Below are 20,723 nucleotides of genomic sequence, written 5' to 3'. Positions count from 1 at the left end.
CTCTATGCTACTTTCTCCCCACCCCCCCCCTCCTCTAGCGTATCTCTCCACGCTTCAGGCTCACTGCCTTTATTCCTGATGAAGGGCTTTTGCCTGAAACGTCGATTTCGAAGCTCCTTGGATGCTGCCTGAACTGCTGTGCTCTTCCAGCACCACTAATCCAGGACCTCCAACAACCACAACTATCTTCCTTTGTGTGAGGTATGACTCCAACCAGTGGAGGGATTTCCCCAATTCTGATTGACTCTAGTTTTGCTAAGTACCTTTGATGCCACACTTGTTCAAACATGACCTTGCCATCAAAGACAGTCACTATCACCTCCACTCTGGCATTCAGATTCTTTTGTCCATTTTGAATCAAAGCTGTCGTACTGAAACATTAGAATGGGACCATCTCAGAATCAATATCTTGTTTTCAATTCACAAATCTCAGTCAAGATGGTAATATGTCCACCTTATCAACCTAAATGCCTAAATGCCTACAGGGAATTAAAGTCAGTGATACTTGGTGGAAAGTGAATGGGTGTGTTATTTGACAAAACAGATTTCAAGTTGGTTGAGTAACTCAACCCTAATCCTCAGCTATCAATGACTGTTGGAGAGATGGCCATTTAAACAAAAGATTGAGGGACTGCAAATTCTTTGGAACTGTGTTTCTGTATTATCAGGAGTGAACAAGGAGTGGAAAAAAAACTTTTTGTACCCGAAAGGAATAACAGATGAAATACTGGGTGTAAAGTTTCTGATTTAAGCGCAATTGGAAATTTTGGCTCCAATTGCATCCAAATTTCCATCCATTTTATAAAGCATATTTTTTCCAATCTCCCAAACAACCTGTTTATCACCAAACGTATAATTTGTTGTGAACCAGTGCAATTAAGTTTTCACTTTTTATTTTAAGAAATGTTTTGCTTTGCAAAATCACTCTTAATACATTTAGGAATGGTAATGTGGTGAAATTTGATTATTACAGCTGAAACATCATTGAATACAAAAGTAATCATTACAAACCGGGTCAATTTCCCATCTGTGAGAAACTTAATTGCAGAAAATTACTTTTAAGAAGTGTGCAAAACTTTTTTCTAATTAGATTGTGTATGGTAATCAGTATGTTAACAGTTTTTTGTTTCATTTTCAAAATATGCTATTAGTGTCCTTGATCCCAAAAAAGGATCCAGCTTAAGTTTTTGAGCCTCTTCAATAGCCAACAGATGAGCAAATGTCGCAGAAAGTCTCAATGATGAGTAATTCACCCTGGGGACCTGGTCAGTTTACACAGTCAGCTTTCAGCGTAACTCATTTTTAAGAAACTATGAGAAAAGATCCAAGAAATGCAAGATAAGCTAGTGCAGTTTGCACTTAAAGTTTCACGATGCTTTTAGAGAAATAGATAAGTATGGGGTGAATTATGCCTGAGGAGGTGAGTTTGAGGGACATACGCAAGAAAGCTTAAATGAATGGTATTGAGTAATGATCTGATAACGAACAATGAAATAAACCATATCATGAAAATTAGGATTTACAGTTGTGGTGACCTGAGTGAGGTTTTGAATAAGGCAAAAAAAATTATAATGGAAAATGCTGAAGACAGGTAGATGTGGGTGTGCTACATTTTTAAATAGAAGTAATAGCATTAAGTTAATTAATTTTTTATCTTTCCCATTCGTTTCAATGCAGATTTTGAATGCTCTTCCATTAGAATCTTTACAGGTTATATTGAAATATAGTGGTATTTCATTCCTGGTACTCCAAACATCATGATCAGACTTAAAAGTAAGTGCCTATAACAGACAGCCTTAACTGTAGCTGTATTGCTGCTTGTTTCACTGTTGACAAGATGTGATAAAGGTTAGTAGGACTGTAGCTCAATTATGTCTTCACCATTAACTGAATGTCAGTCATGAAAAATAATTCAGAAATCTTTGCTCCTCCTCATATAATTAAGTTGACAAAGGTACCAACTGCAAAATCAGATCAATAAAGGACCCAAAAATGAAATTCAATCATCTCTGTATTTTAGCTAGACTTGTGTCTGAAATTAATCTCTAGAGAGGAAATTATAAATGCTTCAAGCTTAAAATGTTTAGAAAGAGACCTAAATATAATGACCTTAATTCATAATTCATTCGCTGCAAGATAAAACTGAGAATGTACATTACAATAGAAGTCAGATACCCATTATGGGCTGTCAGTTGCAGATAATATGATATACCTTTTCATTGGCTTTTAGACTTGTTTCCCAACCAAGTTAATTAGAATTTTTTTGAACGTTCCACCTCTACTTTGCAGTCGAAAAGGATTGATAGCACAAGAGACCATTCTAAATTTGTTTTTGTGTTACTTCTTTGCTGTCTATGCTATCAGACAGAGATTGTGAAATTAAATGATTTTATTTGCCGATCTTTTAAGATCTTGACTGCAACTGCATGTAATCTTGTGAAGGAAAGGCATGCATAAAAAGACCTCTTGCCAGGGAATAGTGGATGAGTGGTGGGACGTTGGAGGAGGTGCAGAGGCAAGCGTGAGGTATTGGGGTGATGTTGCATAGCAGAGTGGGGGTGGCGTGTCTGTTGAGAGAAAGAATCAGCTCAAATTTCCCAGTGGCATCAACTGAGAGGATTTTTTACCTGGGACTTGAAGCCCAATGTTAGGAGTTGATGTATTGTCAATGAGGATTTGTGGTCATATAAAAGCGGAGTCAGAGTTCAGTTAAAAGCTTCCCAGACTGTTACAAAATACAGACAATTGATTTTGTAGTAATGTCCTCTGACGAGCGTTCTTCTGTTGTTTACAGACCCATCGATGGCACAGTAGAGTTACATCCACTAACAGCTCATACAGGTGACAGAGAACCTCTTTTCTTAGATGTAAGAGGTTTTAAATCAGACAAACGGTGTTTGGTTGTGAATATATTGGCTACCACTGATCAAATTTTCATAAACATGCTGCCAACCTAGGCTGTTTCAATGTTCATTATGGATGTTTCAAATCAAAGACTCACATTCAAAAAACACATAAAGATATCAGTGAGTGCAAAGATTCCATCCTTATTGATCTCACCATTGCACAAGAAGGTATTATTGCTTCACCATGTAAATATTACCAACTGTCAAAAATATTTCATGAAGTAAATGACCATGGTTATTGATCTCCTCAGTACGTTATTCATCTGTTTATGGACATATAACAGTCTCCTCAGTGGCAATAGCCTAGAAGTGAATATTGGCAGTATTTTATTGTTTGTTATAATAAATGGGTTAATGCATTGTTAAAATACCAGAGTTGTCAGATGAACACATTAAACATTCAGCCACTAATTTGAGCTGTATTTTGGACAGGGTCTGGTGAAAAAGCTCAAAAGAATACAAGGTCCTAAATTAACCAGACTAGGAAAGTGAGGGCCGAATGGCCTTTACTGCACTGTAATGTTCTATGATCCTGACACCTGTCAATCATGAGGTTTTAGTGTTTCTACCCTCCCCGCTCCCACCCCACTTTACGTCAGAGCTGAGGAATGATGTCAGTGAATTTAATCTCTGCAGTGTGCATTGCAATCAGTTGGTGGCCAAATAGTTGAGTTTCTGCCAACACAGGCTGGGTGGGTACTCAATATATTCCCATTTGAGCTCACTCCATGCAATGAAGTTCTGGCAAAAGACCCTTCAAATCTGGGGCAGTGTTGGTGCTGGGGGACACTGCATGTAGGATCCTGTCTTACTGCCAGAATCCTGATCATTTTAGGGACATTGTATTTCCTTTGCATCAGGACGAAAGAGTAGAAAATGTTTGCAGCATGCATCAGGTCAGTGAACATCTGAAAAAAGAAAAGGCTGAGTGATGACTCAGGAGCTAATTACTTGTCATGTTTGGAAAAGGAAAGAGGTGAGCCTTTTTATGGACCGATTCAAGCAATGAGTGAAGTAAAAGTAACACATGAGCTGACACATATATATCGGATAATCTTCTGCCCAGGTACTGCTGACTGTTGATTGAGTTCTCTTTGTGGATGCTTTGAGGCCTGCAATATATTACCATCAGATTGGGGTATATATATGAGACAGAACAATCCCTGCTTTCTTCAAATTATTGTTTTCTTTCTTATGGAAATATTTTAAGTATTTTAATTTAATCAACTAGGCAAGAAATACATGGATTTCAGTCAGATGCCATTTTCTTCCCATCATGTTGTGACAGCAAACTGATACACGGTGGAAAATGGGTCTCTCATTCAGACCATTTTTTATTGACATGTGAGGTTAAATTACCTCTTACTTTTAAGAAGCAAGTCTTCACTTGGTAATATATTCTGAACTGAAACTTGCAGCAATCATTGCCACGATTTAAACATTAGTCCTGATTTTTCAAACAGCAGCAAAGAGAAAAGACTAGAGTCATAGAGTCATAGAGATGTACAGCACGGAAACAGACCCTTCGGTCCAACCCGTCCATGCCGACCAGATATCCCAACACAATCTAGTCCCACTTGCCAGCACCCGGCCCATATCCCTCCAAACCCTTCCTATTCATATACCCATCCAGATGTCTTCTAAATGTTGCAATTGTACCAGCCTCCACCACTTCCTCTGGCAGCTCATTCCATATACGTACCACCCTCTGTGTGAAAAAGTTGCCCCTTAGGTCTCTTTTATATCTTTCCCCCCTCACCCTAAACCTATGCCCCCTCTGGTTCTGGACTCCCCTACCCCAGGGAATAGACTTTGCCTATTTATCCTATCTATGCCCCTTATAATTTTGTAAACCTCTATAAGGTCACCCCTCAGCCTCCGACGCTCCAGGGAAAACAGCCCTAGCCTGTTCAGCCTCTCCCTGTAGCTCAAATCCTCCAACCCTGGCAACATCCTTGTAAATCTTTTCTGAACCCTTTCAAGTTTCACAACATATTTCCGATAGGAAGGAGACCAGAATTGCATGCAATATTCCAACAGTGGCCTAACCAATGTCCTGTACAGCCACAACATGACCTCCCAACTCCTGTACTCAATACTCTGATCAATAAAGGAAATCATACCAAACGCCTTCTTCATTATCCCATCTACCTGTGACTCCATAAAATGAGCTGCCAGCACAGATTTCACAGATGCCAGTGTATTAATTGCCCCTAGTTTGAAGTGAAGTTTCAGTCTGGAGCCATCTATAGGGTACCTATAGTATTCAAGAATAGTGAAAGCTTAAAACAAGTTGATCAGCCAATGAGATTGAAGGATTCTTACAGACAGAAAAGTAGAAAGTGAACAAAAACACAGATTATTGTTATTATAATAACTCTGGTGCATTTACTTAAAACAGATGCTAGATTCCATATTTGTGCGAATCTCTCCATGGACTCAATAAGACCTTGCAAATTGCCAGTCACAGCCCAGGGATTGGGTTTTGCCTACCTTACAAAACTTATTGTAATTTTACTAATGCCATAAAGGTACATCCTGTGCTTTAGATAACTTGAAACTTGTTCTCAGACTGCAGTCAGAAAATGCGGTCACCCACTGGGATGTCAATCAAGACCATAGATGCCTTTGGGAAAAGGAGTGAAAGTTGGAAAAGTGATAATCCTCCTTCTCCTGGATCCACATTGAGGTCAAGTCAAACATTACTTTTTAGGTGGAATGTTCAATTGATCCTTTAGAAAACATCACGTGGGCCTCTGTGTGCTTGAATAAACTGATGACAGCTTGTACAGTGCACAATGCACTCACAGCTCAATTTGACAATGGAGCCTAAAACAGATGTTAGGGCATCAATTTGCATCAAGCAAATATAATCCAGTGGGATGTTAAATGGTCCATTGATCTCCTTTTGTTCATTTTATTCTTCCATCAAAGTTAAATTCTACCTGTAACCCTTGGGAGATTGATGGAATCACCAGGGAAATGATACAAATTACAGAATGAAACTGGGAGGGTCCCTGCAATACTTCAAGGCCAATTAAAAAGATCCCATTGCTACTTTAATACTTACGCCTTGTTCTCCCCTTCACTTCTGCTTGCAACACTTGGGCTAGTAATAGGTTTTTACTACATTCAATCCTTGGTTGGTAATACATAGGCACAATCACATAAGCATGAGCAGGGAAACAGCTAATGCAGCTTGTCAAATTGCTGTTGGAATCTAAAATTTAAGACAGAAATGATAACTAGCATAGGATTTTGCAATGATGCAATGCATGATGGCAAGAATGGAAAGGTGCTGCCGTCCCTGATGAGAAGGCGTTCCCCTAGTTGTAGCTGACATTCCTACTCATGCTGCTTGTGCTTTTCCTTTTGTCCTTGTGCTCCAGATGGTCCAGGGTCACTTGTCTAATAGATCAAATGTGTATTACATCATGTTCATAATCACACCAGACATGCAGATCATTCATATTTATTGTTACTGCATCAAATAATGAAAGGCATATGTGACCTGTTCTCTTTTAATTTTATGTTAACAGTTTAAAACAATAACATTTTAATATGTTTTACAAAGGCACGCCGGCCCCAAAAATGGACTGACACTGAAAGCAGATGCCGAGATCATGATGTGGGATTACGCCACAGTCATGCAGTACTCTTTGTGCTAATTTAAATGATTGTAACATGTAACCTGTGTTAACTGCCCTTTGTATGGTTGCACAACTATGTGACAGTCGCAAGATCATGTGAAGCCAGCACAGGTTCATGTGACTCTCAAAGGGGAGGTACATTTTGGCCATCACTGGACTCTTCCAGAGTTATATAGGCAATGAAAGCGTTGTATCAGCACCATAGAGCTCTGCTATATTACATTACATGGGGAAACATGTCTTTCGTGATATGCATGCTATTCACATGTACATGGGTTGTGTAATAGTCATGGGTCTGGTGGTCAGTGGCTAGGCCTTGTTATCCAGTATCCACCCTCTGGTATCTCAGGGTGCCTCAAATCCAGATGACACAATGGGCTGCTTCGTGATAAAGGATCACGATCACTGCCAGCATGCCAGGCAGTGACTTACAAGATGTGTTCCACATGGCTGCCCAACAGTCGGCCTTTATTCTAATGTGTTGCTGTAGCATAGGAAAAATTTCAGTGAAGATATCCTTAAAATGAAAGCATCTGACATACTGTTCCTCACTTAGTTTGAAGTAAGTGAATTGTTCACTGCTACCTCACAGTGCCAGAGACCCGGGTTCAATTCCCGACTCAGGCGACTGACTGTGTGGAGTTTGCACATTCTCCCCGTGTCTGCGTGGGTTTCCTCCGGGTGCTCCGGTTTCCTCCCACAGTCCAAAGATGTGCAGGTCAGGTGAATTGGCCATGCTAAATTGCCCGTAGTGTTAGGTAAAGGGGTAAATGTAGGGAAATGGGTGGGTTGCGCTTCGGCGGGTCGGTGTGGACTTGTTGGGTCGAAGGGCCTGTTTCCACACTGTAAGTAATCTAATCTAAAAAAAAAAGACCCAAGAAAAATATCACCTCTTGTTATCAACCATTCTCCTCCTCCCTCCTCATGCTTCCAACAGCCTGTCCTGCTCTGTGTCACCTCTGCTGTTACTTCCTTTCTCACTATAGTCCAAGGATGATGCGTAATATTGCACTCATGCCTGGGAATGGGTGATTTGTGAAGAATCCTTGAAATCAAGGCAAAGTTCAATAGCCTGCCACTCATTTGACTTTTCAGTAATTAAATTATGTTGGCAACTACTAAAAACAAGATGATTTTAAAATAAAAGTACAAATTTTGGAGTATTGTGTGCAATTCTGAACTCCCTCCTATAGGAAGGATGTTGTGAAACTTGAATGGGTTCAGAAAAGATTTACAAGGATGTTACCAGGTTGGAGGGTTTGATCTATAGGGAGCAGCTGAACAGGCTGAGGCTGTTTTCCCTGGAGTGTCAGAGGCTGAGGGGTGAACTTATAAATCATGAGGGGCATGGATAGGGTAAATAGACAAGGTCTTTTCCCTGGGGTGGGGAAGTTCAGAACCAGAGGGCATAGGTTTATAGGGTGAGAGGGGAAAGATTAAAAAGGAACCTAAGGGGCACCCTTTTCATGCAGATGGTGGTGTATGTATGGAATGAGCTGCCAGAGGTAGTGGTAGGGGCTGGTACAATTATAGCACTTAATAGGCATCTGGATGGATAGATGAATAGGAAAGGTTGAGAGGGATATGGGCTAAATGCTGACAAATGGGGCTAAATTAGGTTGGGATATCTGGTTGGCATGGACAGGTTGGACCGAAGTGTCTGTTTTCGTGCTGTGCATCTCTATGACTCTATGTTGTGCTTCAGTTCTGCAAGGCAGTGCTGAGGCCATTTCACTGTGTTCGGTTTTGGTCTCCTTATTTAAGGAAGGATGTGAATATATTGAAAGTTTTAAGGAGGATGTTTACAACGTTAATAATTGGAAAAAATGGTTTGTTTTATGAGGAAAGTTTGGACAGACTGGGCTTGTTTCTGCTGGAGCTTAGAAGAGTGAGGGCTGACTTAATTGAAGTCTATAAGATCCAGAACATTCTTGCTGAGGTGGACGTGGAAAAGATGATTTTCTTCTTGTGGATGAGTCCAGATCTAGGGGTGTTATTTAAAAATCACTCTTTCAAGACAAAGAGAAATTTTATCTTTTAGCAGGTTATGTGACTTTGGAACTCATCCTTAGAAGGTTTGGAGGCAAGGTCATCAAATATTTATCAGGCTGAGGTAGAATGATTCTTGTTATGTAAGAATTCAAAAATTTATTGCAGATAGATAGGGATCCGGAATTTGAGAAACTAGCATGATCTTGTTGAATAGCAGGCCAGCTCAACGGCCAAGTGATCTACGCCTGCTCCTAATTAATATATTCATAATTTCAATTCTGGTGCACATTCGACATTACATTGCACTTCTATGATACTTGTCTAAGAGAAATGCTGTCTGAACGTTATACTTTAATAGATAGATTGCTGTTAACCTTTTGACCAAGATTTTTCCCTACCTTGTGATTTTTTAAAATTCCACTTTTGTGTATTTTATAGAAGTTAACAGAAGCAACTTATATATAAATTTTTAAAAACTACTGCAATGTGATGCAGACTTAAAGGACTAAACTTTCATCTGCCCACAAAGCTAGAATTTGATTTAAAAAAGGCCAATCTTTTATGTCAGAAATTCAATTTCACTCCACATATTCCAATCCTCCGGCACTTCTCTCTGGCCTTTTTTCAGGTTGAAATTTCCCAGTGTGTAAAACGTATACCTGTCTCCGCTGAGGTCATTTGAAATGGGCAATAAAAATCAGATTCCCTCCTGCACACTGTTTTCCTCTGGTACTATATGGTTTTCGAATCCCATTAAAGGCACATCAGGTTTCAGAGTTCATGAAGAAAATGGAAAGCTTGCTGAGGATTCTGGAACATTCTGTAAGGTGAGTAAAGTGTTTTTCCACCTGCAAATGCCACTACTAAATGCTGCATTGTAATTTTTTTTAAAGCAGTGATTCTTCATCAACTTTTTTTTTCCAAAGTAAGTTGGCCATTACAGTCTCCAGCCTTTGATATTTGTTGACGTGCATGAGAATAGAGAAAACATCTTATATAGTGAAAATGATGCAAACTGTTCTGTCAACCAGTGATGTCATCTTTTCTACTTTGATGTAGACAGCTCTAGGTGATGTGTGGGAGGGTGTTGAGGAAGGTGAACGGAGTGCTCGAAGTGGTCTTTAAACCAGGAGCTGAGGTACTGTGATGGTAGAATGAGACAGGCCTTCTAATTGGACTACCACTACAATTCAAAATTCTCACTCATTCTAGCTGTGAGCCTGATCCCTGTGGGAAATGATAATAATGGTTTCTAAAGTCAAGAATTGTGTGGGAATGCAGTTTTTAATCCTCGGACTGAGTTTTCCTGAGCCAGAGCAAGAGTTTACTTCAATGAAGAGTTTTATTTTGATCCCACAGCCCCTAAAATACATTGCACTAAATAAAGAAATACTCATTGATGATTATCCTGCATTTATTTTTCACAATATTTTCCTGCTTAGCCAGTGTATCTGGAAACATTGGTCTGTGTTTATTTATGGATTTTGTTCACCAGCTAAAGTGGCTCTCCTTGGTTTATCTATGAAATATCTCTCCTTGATACAGCGGAGGCCACTTTGTGTGATTGCTCCTCACAGACCATCCCTCACATGCCAGGGAGCAGCCTGTGTTTTTTTTTCTCCTCAATCCCTTTAAGGCCTGAATAGATCCTCCGATTGTTGCAATCAAAAGTTTATGAGATACGATAGAAGCAACATGATTGAAGCTTCAACATGAAACATATTGATTTGATTCTGGGTGATATAGAAAGATAAATGCTGAGTACTGTGAAGATAGATTTTCCTGACAGCTTGGTTAGCTGCTTAGGCGTGGAATGGGTACAGAGGATTTGAATTATTGGACAAACAGGATATTTCTTGCACTTGACTCCTTCTACTCACAGTCTTCCATTCTTCAGGCCATCTTTGTTCATCAAGCTTCACTGCATCCTGAGGTCCTTTGCAGGTGTGGAATCAGTATTTACATATAATTATATATAATATATATGCTGATGATATTTTACTCCTCCTCTGCTTGTCTCAACCCCTCCACCTCTCTGCTGGTCCAACATCCAATTGAGAATAAGCCATGATTTGCTCAAACCAAATAATGTTACCATCTTCATTGCCAACCCCAAGCCTTGTACCTTTTGTATAATCATCAGGTGGGCTGAATGTTATACTAGCACAAGTTGATAGAAATATTCTTAACTATTTGCACTCTGCACTGAGACATTTGAATCATCTTCACTCAGGATCTTCTTCCATACGATTTGATGTTATCTGAAATCACTGATAATACAGTCTCGCTATTAGTATTTGACTTGTACATTATATAATTGCCACCCTCACCACCAACTCTTGTCTCTAGTTACTAACACAGGCTAAAATTTCTCTCCACCTCAGCATCCTATTGGAAATAGAGTTGAAGTTTTGACCCTATTTTCTCTCCATGTCAAAGATCACTTGCTTCTTCTTCCTTAACATTGACCACCTCAGCCTTATTTCCAGCCCATCTGTCTTTGAAACGCTCATCCATGGCTTTGCCACTTGCAAACTTGATCAGTCCTATATTTTTCCCCAGTATTCTCTAGACTTAATTTGATCCAAAACTCTGCTTTGTATGTTGTAAATTACATGAAGACCTGTGGGAAGCATGATGATTTTTCACTCTGGCTTTGCTACTTTAACCAAATAAGGTGGATTCCTTCATTGTTAATCCCTTGAATCAGACAGCACTGAAGGAGATGAGTTAGCTCATCAAACTTGGGCTGACTCTCGAGAAAGATCACCAACTCAAAGGTTGCTGGATTGTTCCTAATAGGAAACGTATGTACTCAACATTGGAATAATTCTAGAAATCACATGGTTACATTTTTAGAAATTACTGTAGAAGTTACAAAATTAGAACTTTGGAGAAGTTCATTAAAAGTTTGAGCCAATATCTGTAGGTGATTCTTTCTGGCAAAGCTAGAAGCTGTTTTAAAACTATCCTTTTAATGTCTACTTCTCTGCAATGTTGTAAAATGTGGTGCTGGAAAAACACAGCAGGCCAGGCAGCATCCGAGGAGCAGGAGAATCGACGTTTCGGGCATAAGCCCTTCTTCAGCAATGAGGCTGGTGTGCCAAGCGGGTTGAAATAAAAGGTAGGGGGAGGGGCACTGGGAATTCGATAGGTGGAAGGAGGTGAGGGTGAGGGTGATAGGCTGGAGAGGTGGGTGGGGGCGGAGAGGTCGGGAAGAAGATTGCAGGACAAGAGGACGGTGCTGAATCCGAGGATTGGTACTGAGATAAGGTGGGGGGACGGGAAATGAGGAAGCTGGAGAAATCTACATTCATCCTGTGTGGTTGGAGGGTTCCTCGGCGGAAGATGAGGCGCTCTTCCTCCAGGCGTCATGTGGCCAGGGTCTGGCAATGGAGGAGGCCAAGGACCTGCATGCCATTGGCGGAGTGGGTAGGTGTGGGTCCAGTCGCAACCTTCCTCAGTTTCCCCCTCCCTCCAGCAGGCTGCTGTTCAATATAGTTGCTGGCCTCTCTCAAAGGCCCCCACAGTCCTTATTTCTGAAGAAAAGCTAGCCATTGGCTAGTTAAGTGCCTGAGTGGCCATGATGTGGTGGGCCTTGTTAGAAAAAAGGCAAGATGGAATTGTCATGACTCACCAGCCATTGCCTGCACAACCCCTCGCCTTCGTTAGATTCCAGCCTTTGTTGCTGATGTTCCAGAGAGTTTCCATTAGCTTCTGACAGGAGACAGATGGAACACTAAGGGAAATGGCATGAATTGCTATTTTCACTCATTTATAATCTTGAGGATTTTGCTAGATTTGTGGCAATGTTATAGAGGAGCCCATGAAATTCTAGGGCCTTTCAGTCTATGTTACTCATATATAACATCTTTAGAACTCGCTATGTTGCTGTGACCTGGTCTCTTGTTGATTGCAGGCTCTTCCTCATTGATGGATTTAACTGTCGGTTTGCATATTATGGAATCAGACATCGTTGGAAATGAATATGGAAAGAGTTCCAAAAATCGTAATGTTGAGGTCAGTATATGGTTTATTGGGTAGCTGGATGAAATAAGTCACACAATTTCATAATCGAAACATTGTACTTCCTAAATTACATTTGCAGTTTCATCAGCATGATTACAGTATTTCATTATACATTATACAAAATACGTAAAAATGGATTAATGAAGATTTCTTTTATTGAGCAGCCCACCATATTAAAACTGAAGTCAAGTGATTAATGCAGGTTGCTGAACAATGGCCATCTTATTTCTTCAGCATTCTGTTATATTTACCACCTTGAATAATCCCATCATAAGAGAATTCTTTACCAGCAAACAGAGTGTAAAATATGTTATTAAGTCGAAACACATTGTTTGTGATTTATAATGATAATGATGGAATATAAAACACTGTGCTGACATGATTAACACCAGCAGGAAACTGGACCATAAAAACAGGATAAAAAGCTGTTTGCAAAATGTAAACATAATTCTACCAGCCTCAACACCAAGAAAGATTTATCGGAAATGATGGTGGGAGAGATTTCATACCGGACTGAATGCAGAAATACATTAACTACATTTTTCTGCAGTGTAATTGCTTTGTTGTTTTTATTTTTAAGACTGAAGTGATTTAAAATTCAAATACACAATAGGTGTGTTTGCTTTGTTTCTCTATCAAACACAGATGGAGAGTAAGTAAAGTAAGTATTCTCTCAAACATTATTTTGTAGTGACTATATCATGTTATGACATGTTAGATTTTCTTTGGAAATGGTTTATAATGCTAAAACAGAAATAATTTCTGGAATTCTGTTTACAGAACCAAAGGAAGGGAATGGGGTTTATTGAAATCTACAGGGAGCTAAATAGACAGTAGCATTTGGCACTCTACTTGGTCTCTCTTTCAGGTGGATTTATCCAGTTTACATCTTCACTAAAGATGTGTTCCTCCCTTAAAACCTCTAAATACATTGAGGTGAATTTTAATTGATGTATTTTTATTTGTTCACAGGATGTGCCATGCTGGCTAGATCAGCCCTTGTTCCCATCTCTAATTGTTCTTGAGAAGGTGTTGATGAACTGCTTTCTTGAACCACTGCGGTGTGTGTGGTGTGTACATATACCCACAGCACTATTAGGAAACAATTTAGACCCAGCCACAGTGAGGGAACGGCATGGTGGCTCAGTGGTTAGCACTGCTGCCTCAAGCGCCAGGGACCTGGCTTCAGTTCCTGCCTTGGGCAACTGTCTGTGTGGAGTTTGCACGTGTGTCTGCAACCCATCCCTGCGTGGGTTTCCTCCCACAATCCAACGATGTGGAGGTCAGGTGAATTGGCCATGCTGAATTGCCCATAGTGTGAGGTGCATTACTCAGGTGTAAATATAGGATAGGGAAATGGGTCTTGTTAGGTTACTCTTTGGAGGGTTGGTGTGGACTTGGTGGGCCGCAGGGCCTGTTTCCATACTGTAGGGAAGCTAATCTAAAAAAAAAACTCTAAGGACTGTGTTTTCTCAGTTTTATGTTTGTCAAAACTGGGGACTGAAATGAGAAGGAACTGTTTGAAAACCAAAAGGTGAAAAAATGATTTTGAAAGCAAGAAAGCTGATAATCATGGCAGGCATCATGTAAAGAACTGTTTGAACCAAGCAGTAATTGGAGGTTGAGTTACAGATGATTTGGAGCCAAGCAGGTTTACCAGATGTAGCTTTTGAAGGCAACAAGAAATTGAACTAGTCTATGGACTAGTGACCAACTATCAATGATAGAGACTTTTTTGCCGTTAGCAACTGTGTGATTGATTCTCACATTTGTGAAGAGCTCAGAACTGGGATCAAGTGACAAAGGGTCACAAAAGTAGTCCCTTTTTTTTTATAAAAGCTGTTCCTTGGCTCAAGGAGACTCTGTCCATGATTTTTTTCAGAGGAGTAATAAACCAGACCGGGCTCCGATCAGTCTGGTTTGGTACAGAGATGAAAAGGATTTTGAGAGGCCTTTTGTTTATATGTAAACAGATGAGACTTCAGGCCAAAGTGGTCATGTTTTAGAAGTGACCTGTATAATAAAAAGGGAGTGGTCAGCTCTCTAGCTAGCTGAGCTGAGCTGAGCTGAGGCAATTAGTTCAGTCGTGAACTACTTGGAAGTTCAACAGGGAGCTGTGTGGAAACTCTCTCTTTTCTGCCCTTCATCTTCAACCTGTAAGCATGTGTTCTATTTATACTGGTTTTTAAAGGGAGTTTGCTTACTGGGATTGTTGTGTATATTTGGAACAGCATAATTAAGTCGAGTTGGATAGCTTGAGTTCTGTAAGGGTTATTTATTCTGTTCTTTGTGTTTCATTGTGTAGTTTTGTGAATAAACTTTTGTCTGTTTTAAAATCTAGTTGTCAACCTAACTAACTTAATCTGGGTAATTTTCACTGTACACGTACTGAAACAAATTGCAAAGTTATGGTCTGGGCTGCCGGCTTTAGAATGTTTTGTGTGGTCTGGCTTAGTCTGTAACAAAAGAGAGAGTAGCGTTCAGTTCTTCCCCAGCTTGGGAGCCCTCTCTCTGTTCTCTGTGGTAAAAAACACACTGTAAACCCAAAGAAAATCAGTTTACCTTCCCTCTAAGAAACGTTATGACTTTTAATTGATACGCCAGAGACTGTTGTCTCTGAAACTATGTCTCAGAGTTTATCTTTCTTCAAGCCCAATTATTGGTCTGAGAGAATTCTTGGGCTTTGGAAAACATGATGCCCAAAAGGAAGCAAATTTTGGCTGTATAGAAGACAGAAGTCCCTTTCAACACTGCATGTGGATCGAGTGGATGAAAAGTGCTGCCTTTCCAGCTACCAGGACCAGCAGTACCCTGGCTCACCAGGCTAACTGATTTCTCACTCAAAGAAATGGGATGGAGTTTGCCCATTGCAGTTGGACTCTTCCTGGGACCAGCTTGATGAGTGTGAAGGGATTTTCCAAAGGCATTTTAAAAAGTATTACAAAATAAAAAGTCCATGGGATTAAAGGTATAGTGGTCACTCTGATGCCACTATTGGTGGCTACTTCGACACAAAAGTCGCTAAGGATTAGAAAGCGGACGGTAGTGCTAAATAGTTATTTTGCAGACCAGTGTTCACGATGTGATATACCTTAGGATCGGCATTACGCATGATGCTGTTTTAATATTTATTGATGGTCTTGGCCTTGGATATATGTGGCATAGTTTCAAAGGTTTCAGCTGACACTGTAAAATACCTTTGAAAGATAGATTGATGAAATGGGCAGCTACATGATCAATGAAGCTTAGAGAAATGTAAAATGATTCATTTTGGTAGGAAGAATGAAAAGAAGCTTTATAAATTGAATGCTACAATTTTAGAGGGAACCAAGAGACTTGGGATTGACATGTACAAATCTTGGTAGGACGTCTATCAGGGGAAAAGGGGAGACTGATGATTGCCTCATTTATGGCTGTCTGCAATTGAAGAAAGAGGGAGGGGTTTATAAAAAGCCTTGATGTCAGAGGAAGACAGACAGGAACTCAAAGGGAGAGGTGACCAGGAATTCAGAGAAAGAGGTGATCAGACACGCGCAAGGATAGGATAGCTGAAACATTTTGGTGAGGGAGAAGATCAGGAAATCAGGAGGAGTATGTCTGAACCCCTGGAAAGGGAAGGTCTGGAGGTGAGGTGAAGTGTATCTCTGGAACCTGGGAGCCTCATCATGTATCATATGAAACTTTACTCGAATGAGAATTCATTCAAATGATCCAGGAAGCCTCAAAATTTTTATGAATTTTGACCCACTGGAGATTTCCCTGGCATGTCTTTTGAATTTCCCGTCCACACAACACCCCTCCCCCTCTCTCAGACCTGACCAATTCTCAAGTTCATTATTGGAATCTGCCAACTTCATGCCTTGTTCACCAATGTTATGGCTTTAAGAGGTGTACTTTATCCTGTTTTATTTGTGAAGAGAGGTTGAGACAGAGATGATAAAACGTCTGCCTCAATCCAATAAGGTAAACAGCTTGTGAGGCCTGGAGGTTTTATTTTAGAAGTTGAAACAATAGAAGCAGCCTGAATGGATGAGGTCAAGCTTCCACACAACCAGGATTTCTAGTTTATCTTTCAGTAGCTGTTCAAACTATGAAAGCTGCTATGTCGCTCTCTCTCTCTCTCTCTCTGTCTTTGCTACAGGTTGGGTTGTGTTCTTTTGCTAGAATTCCATGTGAGACAATCTATTTTATTCAATTTGCCTTTGCTAAGGTTGTGCTTATAGAAATCAAAAAGAGATGACAGAAGTGTGCTTATGGGATGTTATTAAATTGGAGTACTTAATGAGTAGCTTATTATTTTAAGTATTAAGTATTTTAATAACATTACAGTTAAGCCAATTCTTTTTTATTTTATTGGTATTTTAACTATAGTGTATGAAAATAGCATGTTTTGCTTCAATAGTTTGACCAATCAAATTGTACTTGGAATGCAATACCTGGCAGTAAAATATGAAAATGTTAAAAGGCTATTTCTTGGCATGTTTTGAGGAGGTTTGGTCTGGTCCATAACACTTGCCATTGAGAACAATGTTGGTACAAACAACTAGAAGTTACTTTTGCTTCGGGCACATTTTAAGGTTGTTCAATTCAGAAAATCAGGATCATCTTCTGTAAACTGCAAACTGTTGTGATGTAAATGCAGGGAGATTTGAGAAGATTGTAATGGTGATGTGAATGCTCCATTTGGCAGCAGTCCTTTTCCAACCTCTGCTATTGCTCCTCTCAGGCACTTTGAATTCCTCTCAAAATGGATTTCTGTGAAGAGAGAAATTAGCTCGCTGTCTGCATGTGGGGGCCCATTCAGTAATGATTGCTGCTAGTCAGTTCATGAGCACAACATGGGTAAGTCAATGATGATCAAGAGGGGTGCCCATCCGAGTGAATACTGTCATGCCATCTTATTTCTCTTTGTTGTACTGTAGCTGCAGTACTAACATCAAGACATTGGAAAGATCACGCTGCTTGAACCCACTGTTGAATTCTAGATGAATTTTCCTACAATCATCAAAGCCTGCATGTCTCAACCAACAATGGGGATCCCACGCCCAAATTGACTGGCAATGGGACTGCTACTGGGTCACCCTCTGAGCTCTCTGTCCAAGTAAAGATGGCAGGAGGCTAACAATAGGGAGGCATCCTCTGAGAGATATCATCAAAATAAAGTGTGGAGAAAGAAGCGGATAGACTCAGAGGATCATTGAGGCCGAAGACACTGCCATTGCTGCCCATGGTCCCTTCTGTGTACGAGCTTCATGGCACACCATGCAGCAAAGAAACCCCTCCACTGCACCAAAACACAGACATCTCAATCATAGAATTGGAGACTGAAAAAAAAGTGTTTTTAAATGAACATGTTCACATATGTTATGGCATACCTTTGGGACAGTTGGGGCTTAAACTCAGACCTTCCCAACCAGAAAGGTAGGGTCACTACCTTGGCACCACAAGAGCTGCTTAATATGGCAATGGAATGTCTGTTGCCATTCTCTGGCAGTTGATCCAGGCCCAGCTTGCTGTTGGTGCACCCCAGCTCTACTTCTGCCAACCTAGGACCAGGTAAGTTTTGCCAGTGATGTGGCTACAGTTACGAATAATTGTTTAGCTGGGGCTAGCTGGTACGAGTAATAGATTGGAGAGATGAGAGGAGAATGATGTGGAGGACTGCAGGAATTCAGAACACAGGACAATTGCAGAGAGAAACAATAGATAATTGACCAGTTTTTATCGAGCAACAGAGAACTGAGAGAACACATGATTTAAATTTATAAAATGTGGAGCAGTATTGATAATGAAAGAATGAAATTAAATGAGCCTGATTAGAAGGAATTTGTTTTTTTTTCTTTATCAATTATTTGATGTCCAGAAGCAATTGGTCTGCAATTATTAACTTCTCAAAACAATCTGGGTACTTATTTGATTATTGAGAGCCCCTCTTGCGGCACAGTGGTAATGTCCCTGCCCCTGGATGAAGAGGCTAGGGTTCAAGTCCCACTTGCTCCGAAGGTGTGTAATAACAGCTCTGAACAGGTTGATTAGAAAAATAAAAAATAGGAATGCAATTGATGGTGATAACAATCAAGATTGAGTTCAATATCATTAAATAGATGTTTGGGCAATTGTTAAGTTGATTAGGACTATTCTATAGGTACCCCTGATGATTGCTTAAATGAGGAGACATTGGAATGTAAACCCTGTGCCCATCTCTGACCTGGATTCTGACATTCAGTCAGGATCTAGCATTTCTGGTCTGGAAAGGCCTAACCAGTAGTCCTTAAAATCAAAATCACTGGAGGAAAGCAGACAAAGCACCCTCTAAAACTTCAGGCATGTGTTTTTTTTTATTGAGTTTGAGGGAGCAGGCATATTCCTGCTGTCAGCGCAATCTTACATTGGCTAGTGCTGCATACAACCACTGACTAACCTATCCACACTGCACCCAGGAAAGGACTGAAATAGCAGGCTCCATCAGGCTCTCTAACTGATGTCCACATCTAGTCAAGGTTACTATGATGGACCTGAAGGACCAGTTGCTGATGGTCCTTGGAAAGCCTTGGTAACTCGCACCAACGTTTTTAAATTATGCTGCAGGATATACCACAGACAGAGGAGAACTACTTTTATTACTGTTTTAACCTGGATTTTGTGCCTAAGTCTTTGGACCTAAATCCATCAGCTTTGGACTCAGTGGAGATAGTGCTACCACTGAGTCACAGTTTTGCATTGGATTTATATTGCTTTCAGCATAAATTCTGCATAAGACAGTCAAATAAATATCAGCTTGTCCTGCTCCCAAGCTACACGCTCCAAGAGGCCCATTTCTAGTCCACGGCAACACCTGACTAGACCAGATTTTTGATTTTTGATCCAATTTAAAGTATCTTTTGTACAAGTAAGTTGTGATTCTCCATAATTTTGCATACCTTCTCCATTAAAAAAAATCACTAAAAACAAATCAATACATGTCCCTTATTTACTCTGAAATACTGGATTCATTTGCTTGAAAATCTTAAGAAATATGATTATAGCATACTGTTCAGTGTTCAGCGTAATGTCTGTTTATTAAAAGGAATATGATTAGCCTCACGATGAACTTTTAAAAATGGTAACTTCACAGAAAATAAATGCAGAAATGCATAACTAACGTGTTAGCTAAAATATGGTCGTTACTTACATTTCGCCCATTTTAATTTTTTTGCTATTGATGATTCATTTCAAGCTTGATATGTTTTCAAATCTTGCAATGCAGTAATTTGACATTATGAAGTACTTGGGCTTCCAAAGTGACACAGAAAGCGCCTACTGTAAAATTAATTATGGAGATTTTTTTATGCTACTGGTAGCTTATCAACCAAGCCATCTGAATGCTTCATACGTTTATTTATTGCAGCAAGAAGTAATTTCTAACAGTCTTGTGTCAACGTGAAAGGGTGAAAAGAACTGTGTGAGTGACAAATGCCATGTCTATCACTGAGACAGGATGGTTGATTTTCTATCAGGATCACCTTCGTGCGGAATTACAGAGAAGCATGAAAGAAGAAGAAAATATGCTTTGCTGTTTAATCAGACAGAATGGGGTTTAAGTTTGTCTGATTTAAGGTTCTTATTTAAGAACTGCCAATAAAGTTACCTAGATAACAAACATGTCCATACCATGGAGTTCTTTGTGGAGGTATATCAGAAACAATGTTGACTGCACGACCAATTTTCATTTATCTGTAAACTTCTTTATTGTATGTGAGCCTGGTGACTCTGTCTAAGGGGCAAAGCACACAAGGACAAGGCAGCAATGCAAGGCACCCAGTAGGGTCAGAGTAAGTGAGTGCTATGATAGTGAGTGAGTGCACAGAAGTATTCCGGTACAGTCCAAGAGCTGGGTGCATGTCACTGTGTCACAGTGTCCTTGCTGCAGCTTTTGTTTATAGTTGACAGTGCAGCCCGAGATGCAGCACTGAAGTATAGAAACATCCTGTAAGCATACCAGAGGTGTGCCAGGAAGGTTGATAGAGAATGGCATACATTGGGTGCCAGTGCCCATGGAGCGTGTCCTGAGAGGTTGGTGCTCAGTGGCCAATATTCCTTTGGAGCAAATGGTGAGCTGAAATTACCCTCTCTGATATCCATATCAAGCTTTCTTGATATCTGGCTT

At 40.1% G+C, this 20,723-nt stretch overlaps 1 long non-coding RNA gene across 1 annotated transcript in view; it reads left to right on the top strand.

Annotated features, from left to right (window-relative positions):
* Window positions 1–20,203, top strand: part of LOC122550259 — a 35,818-nt gene extending 15,615 nt beyond the window's left edge. The window contains exons 2-3 of the long non-coding RNA XR_006311772.1: window positions 12,468–12,568; window positions 19,965–20,203. This is a non-coding gene — a long non-coding RNA (uncharacterized LOC122550259). The remainder of the gene's footprint in view (window positions 1–12,467; window positions 12,569–19,964) is intronic.
* Window positions 20,204–20,723: the final 520 nt, after the last annotated feature.

Source organism: Chiloscyllium plagiosum, chromosome 5 (assembly GCF_004010195.1).
Source record: "Chiloscyllium plagiosum isolate BGI_BamShark_2017 chromosome 5, ASM401019v2, whole genome shotgun sequence".
Lineage (NCBI taxonomy): Eukaryota > Metazoa > Chordata > Chondrichthyes > Orectolobiformes > Hemiscylliidae > Chiloscyllium > Chiloscyllium plagiosum.
The sequence above is the reverse complement of the archived record's forward strand: the minus strand, read 5'-3'. Positions and strand labels throughout refer to the sequence as shown.